Genomic DNA, 6,791 nt, shown 5'->3' on the forward strand with positions numbered 1-6,791 from the left:
AGCATGTAAACCTATTCTAGTAGTAACCGAAAATAAAAATATGTCTCCTATAAGTTAAATGTTTACTGGTATACAAATATTTATATACATATATATAACAACAAAACAAACAACAACAAAAAGTACAGGGCGATATAAAACCACAGGGGAATGTACAGCACAGTGCCTCACAGTTATATTTTCACATCCTCAACATATTGTTTGATCTGCATTTATGGAACCAAGGTTTCAGGATCATCTCATATAGGGATGCTCAGTATTAGTCAGCAGTAGTTGCTAATACGCAATGCTGAAGTGCTTTCCAACATTACATCATATTATCAAAATACTGAAGTAACCGAGTTTCTGTTGAGAAGCAGTCTTCCGATTTAAAAGCGCAATATGTAAGAACTGGCCACCTGTCGAATTCATACTCAACCTCAGTTAGCTAGTTAGCTCAGTTAGCTGTGCAGCCGTCAGTCCGGACCGGGAGCTCAGAGCACCAGGGGAGAGTCGGTGCCAACGTCGCGAGCACAGGAGCTTTGGACCGGGCTAGCTGGTTAGCATGCTAACTTTAATTTTGTTGATGCAACACAAAAAATAAAACACAGAAAGTCAAAACTGTTTATTTATTGACAATTTGTTTAATTGTTTAATGTTTTCAATTAAAAACAATCCTTTAGCAACCAGAAGGGTTTGGGGTTTGTTTTTTAAAGCCCTATATCCTAGTAAACAAACCAGAGGACAAGGAGAAGACTTTGTCTTTATTTTAACTGAAAACAAATGAACCACTTCTTTCCAAACCTTCTCACTTTACTCCAGAACAATGCCACAAAATATTAACCATGATTCCCACTTGTCCACAGCCATGCCAGCACAGATCAGAGGCGACCAGGCCTGTGTAGTCCCAATGTGTAACAGCACACTCACCACCACTAGATGGTGGAGTAAGTCTAAAAACAGCAGCAAACAAATGTCTTTCTCTTTTTTTTGTTTTTGTTTTTGTTTTGCCATTTAAAAGCACCCTGAAAGAAGTGCCACGACACTGACAGCTCAGAAATAACAAAGCAAAAAATAAGAATAAGGATCTAAATCTTTTCAGACCGAGACAAACAATGACACATCACCAAAACAGTATCAATATAGAATGTGCAGACTGTGAGCGGAGGTATCCTGTTTGGATAAAGATTATTGTGCATGTTTTATAGCTATAGAGGAGCCCTGTCAGGAACCTTTATCCCAGCTTTCCTGAGGAAAGAAAGAGAGGGTACCTGAGTCACTACAGCGTTAGTCATCAACCGCAGACGTCACTTGTGTGTTTACTTATCTCTCTGTACACTGCTTCTCTCCATCTCCTCCATGGCTCACCTGCAATTATCCCCAGCGGGCCACTGAAGAAGACAGTTCTGGACAGAGCCGTAACTCAAATACAGCCTGAGTCGTCTCATGATGTTGAGATTTCTGACACCAGAGAGACACCAGCGAGGGGAAAAAGTGTTCATGGTCATGTTTGTTTTGTCGCTTTTTCTGGAATACTAGGCAGGCAGGTGGTTGCGTGTTTGTCTCCCTTTGAATTGTCTCTCAGATTTCAAACTCATGGACACGCAGCACATTGTGAGCGCCCAGTATTGACAGAACAACCTGTTGGGCGATGAGCGGAAGAGATGCGGCCGTGGACGAAAAGGAAGAAGCAGCAGAGCTCCTGGTTGTGCTCTGGTTTGGGGCCCCAGAGAGAAGGACGAGGCAGTAGAGGGCTCTTACTCACTACTTAAAACCCCTACACAAGAGCAAGTGACTCACATGGCGAACGCATGACGCAGGCATCTCACACACACATTTGCGCATGGATACACAAATACTCGTGCGCCTGTACACAAACACATTTGTTCCTTTCTATCTGTCACACACGCATATGTGTGTGCGCACGCTCGTGCAAAACAAAGCTGGCTGTCTCTTATTCACAGGCTGTGGAAACAGATTTGCCTCAATGCCTTCATTGTCTCACGAGGAGGAGAGGAATACAGAAAGAGATGTAGCACTGTACAGCAGGGAGATCTGCCATCCATGGAGAATCTGTGGAGGGAAATTAGTGCGCATGCAGATGAAGCCGTTGTACGAGTGCGTCGTTTTCATGCTTGTTGCGCTAACGCTGAGCAGTCGCACAACCTCGAGAGGAACTGTCGGAGGAGAAGACGCCGCTGCCACCTCTAAAAACTGTAATAACAGTTTTAGCTTAAAGGATAAGTTCACCCAAAAATGAAAATTCAGTCAATGGAGAGACGGGTGAAGTTTTGTGGTCCGTAAAACATTTATGGAGCTTCGCGGCAAAACAGCATTCTCCTAAACAACTAAAGTAGATGGGGACCCATGAACACACTTAAATGTGCAAAATTGGTGGAGTGACCCTTTAAGTGCAATATTTAAAGCGACCATAACTGATATGTTTAATAACAGCGTGACGCTGTCGCTCACAGTGATGAACCTGCAGGGATTTATCACCTGAATCTGCAGCTGCCCTCAGCTTTAAGGAGCCCTGAAGCCTGCAACTTTAAAGGATCAGTTCACCCAAAAATGAAAATTCTGTCATTATATACTCACCCTCATGCTGACAGAAAGTTGGATGAAGTTTTGTGGTCCACAAAACATCTCTGGAGCTTCACAGCAAAACAGCGTTGTAGCATTCTCCTAAACAACTGAAGCATGGGGACTTGTTTTAAAACGTAAAAAAGACACGAATCGGCTCCATACAGCTTGTCCGGCATAATCCAAGCTTTCCGAAGCCCCGAGATCCCAAATTGATTTGAAAAGACGTTATTTGTGCCCTTGACACACGGTCGAGCTCATGCACCCACTTGAGACGGAGCGTGTGCTACCACTTTTAGCTCAGCAGCTCCAGTGAAGACTTCGTGTTTAAAGAGGATGTAAACACTGTCTCATCCAATCAATTCGGGATCTCTGGGCTTCCGATTACACCACGGAGCCGTGCAAGCCATGCTATGTTTTTTCCCCATCTACTTGGGTTGTTTGGGAGAATGCTGCAACGCTGTTTCACTGTGAAGCTCCAGAAATGAAACTTCACCTGACTTTTCATCGACATGAGGGTGAGTATATGATGACTGAATGTTCATTTTTGGGTGAACTTATCCTTTAAATCTTCATCTTCGTCCACAGACTCTGTCATCAGTGACTTTATCATACCACAAAGCCATTATAACCATGCACAGGTACACCAACAGACGGAAAAGAACAAAATTAGGACCTGAAAGTGCTCTCAGAGCCCAGCAGATGTTCGTCTTTTGTGCTTCATTTTTTTTTTGGAAGTTTTACACACAGTTCATGTCCATCTAATCATATTCAAATATATGAGTACGGGAAGTAATAGAATCTAAAAGCACTGATCTGATCATCAATCACCGCTGAACAGAGTTGCAGCTACGCAGCAGGCTGAAATGTGCGTATAGGGATTAAGCAGCCTATAGGAGCTTAGAAATACTATAAGTGACAGTGCAGTATGTTGTAACACAGAGCTGTCCAAGTCTGCTCACTGGGTGATGGAAGCCTGAAGGGGCCAAAGCAGCCTGTTCTATCACTGAGTATTACAATAAGGCTTATCCTGTTGGATATGGCTTATTCTGCTTTATTCAGATCTGCACGCAGGCAGGAGGTGGAATCGAGCCTCTATAGGATCTGAAGAGGTGGGGGGGGCTTTAATGCCAGTGGGGCCTATAGCTAGGTTTGTGTAGGTGTGACCTTGGGAAGTGATGACCTCATCAACATCCCTGCCTGCAAAGCTAATCTGTTACATTCTGAAGGATGCTCCTACGATGGAGCCACCCATGAAGGTGACATTGGTGAGCGGGCTGGTGGCGTGGAAACACACCCCTGAGCGAGGCGCACACAAACACATTCAAATGAGGATTACGTGCGCGCAGGGGCATGTGGGTACTGTACATGCATGCAAATACTGCACCCACATTAGTCAAGATCCACGTAGACTGTCATGATGAACTGCTGCGAGTACATGAAACTTGATGTGCGTTAACGTCAGCTGATCATCCAGATGCCTGCAGCAGGTGTTGCCACACGATGGTGGTTAAAAGGTCAGACTGCTTTCTCTAATCTGACCCTGAATACTGCTGGTTTTCTGGTCTGTGGCCGGCACATTTTCTACCTACTTTTACAGGAAATGCTGGACTTTTTTACATTTTTACTTTAGACCGCATGGTACCCAGCAGGTGTGGGTTCAACACCTGGCGCAAAAGTTTGTTTAGTTTTTCAACTTCAGGGGCTGTCGCTGCCCCGGATTGGCTGTGAGTTAGCGATGATGCTACCATGTATGACAGTGTCAGCTTATATATCCTCAACCTCCTCTCTGTCAACAGATGCCCTTGAGCCAGGCAGCTGATGCAGTGGGCTGATCGGTGAAGAGCAACAGACTGGTGAAGCTGTTATGAATGAGCAAAAATGAGTGGGAAGCATTTGTGCACAATGCACTCGGCCAATATACTGTTGCATAAGTTATCGAATTAATCCGAACTTCTTTATCTAAATTTGTCACGATGGATTCTCATTTATTCACCTGTTTCTGTTCGGTGTGTGCAAATGTTGAATCAAAAAAACAACAAAGTTTCAGTTGGAATATGTGGTCATGCGTGCACGCGCTCACGTGCGCGCACGTGCATGCGCGTGACAGCGGAAGCTGGTCTTGAGCATCAAATTATGAGTCACATTGCCTGATGAAGGTTAAAATAAGATCTGCATTCGTATCTACCAGAAGTAAAATAACAACCTTATGTGGGGGTCGAGAAAAAGACCGAACCCCAATCATTTTTTAGCTAATTTAAAATTATATACGTTGGCGACACTTCTCGGCTGAGCAAATATAAACAAATTGTTTGAAAATACATTTTATTAGTGCTGATGTTCCTTTCGGCGTGTACAACGTGTTTGTGGCACTCCTCAGTGAGTCCACACTGACCTTATACGTTTAAAGATCAGCATTGTGAACTGCTCTAAAATGTCTGCAGCGGTGTGCAGCTTCTCTAAGATCTTCGCATTGTGTTTGGTAGAGTATTATCGTAATATATGCAGAGAGGCTGCTGTTGTTTTTCGTTAGTGATCGGAGCCTGTCTGTTGTGGGCATGTAGTGCGGCCGACTGGTCTGTGTGTTCACTTCAACTGTGTTTCTCTCAGACTCGGAGGAAAGCATGAGTGCGCGGTTTCAAGCTCCCCTCTCGCTGAATTGATTCTACTATGGGTCCTCCAGAAACACGGCGCAGAAACACAGGGAAGGACCGCTACAAAGTATTCCTCGTGTTCGACCTTTTGGACACTTTGAACACCTCGAGGTGGAAGAAGTCGGGTTTATATTCTTCTGGCACAAATTTGGATGCGGCCAAAACGCACGGACGCGCAAGTGGCGCCCGCTTTCCTGCAAATGCACGTTCCCGGCTCCCCCCTGTACCCAAAGATGGTATATTCCACAATTTATTCCAGGGAAAGACTGACAGTTTTTTGGGTCATGAAGCAGCTGTTCAAGTCAGTGGTTCGCCCTCCCTCCGCAAGAATAAGGAATTAGTACATTTCAAATTAGATAACGACAAACGTTGGTGCAAGAAGAGAAAAAGTATGACATTGTGTCCGTGGCGCAAAATAAACCATTTTAACATGATCAAAATTATTTTTTTTTTTATTTTTGATTAAAAAAAAAAAAAAAACATTCTATCACAGTTCGTTTTCAGCACATGAATATGAACATTGTTGTTTATTTTCCTGTTGTTTCAGTGCAGCGGAGAGGAAAAATAGAGCAAATTCCTTTTGAAATTCTTGTGATATTAAAGGTCGAGAACTTAGATCTCCCTCACACACACACACACACACACACACACTGTAGCAGGCCTACAGTAGAAAGTGGAGTTGAACAATGGCGGTGGAATTACTGTTGACCCCTCTTCAATAAATCCAGTCAGCGTTGGGTTGTGCCTCGGCAATCCATCGGCCTCCCGTATGGGTTTACAGTTTTTATTCTCGACATGGTTACTATACATTTCATGATCAATACATCATGAGCGCCTTTCAAATCTGAGCACGGATCAACGTGTGGAACGCACGCGTCCGTCTGTGCACGTGTGAAAAAAGAAAACCCTTGTGTGTTTATGAGGCTCAATTTGTGCATAGTGCCGCATACTTCTGATTGTTTTTGTGCATGTGTGTTTATGTATAAGTGTGTGTGCGACGTGGGTCAAGCCCCTTGGAAACAGCAGCAGAGGTCCTCTGCTTTTAAGTGGATTAAAACTCCAGCACAATCCCCAGGGCCAGCAGGCATTGGACAGACTGGGTGTAGTTTAGATGAGGACTTAAGACTGATTATCTCTCATGCTGCCTTTGTTTTTGCTGCTACTGTTGCGTATATGGGCAACACTGTACAGTATATGGAAAGCCGAATGCTGTACATATAACGAGGGAGGCAGGTATTAGCTCGTCAGTGTTGTTGTATTTGTACCATCTGTGTTGAATCTTTCGCTGACTTTCAGCCCAGCTCCACTTTGAACATCAGCTGTTACCAACTTTGTCGTGCTGCCGCAGTGGAAAGATTCCTCAGCTCTGAATGTATACCTGCAGAGTGTTTATGTTTAGTCTGCCGTCCTGCAGCCTGTCTTATCTACGCTAAAATACGTGAGCTCCTGTTATGGTTTTCCCCGGGACCCAGCGTGTCACTCCCATACTTCTTGCAATGTGTCAGCAGCACCAATTAACCAGGTCAATATTTCTGTGCTCCAGTTGTTGCATCCTGCAAAAATCTTTGCCTGTAC

Source organism: Pagrus pagrus (assembly GCF_965226575.1).
Source record: "Pagrus pagrus genome assembly, chromosome: 18".
Lineage (NCBI taxonomy): Eukaryota > Metazoa > Chordata > Actinopteri > Spariformes > Sparidae > Pagrus > Pagrus pagrus.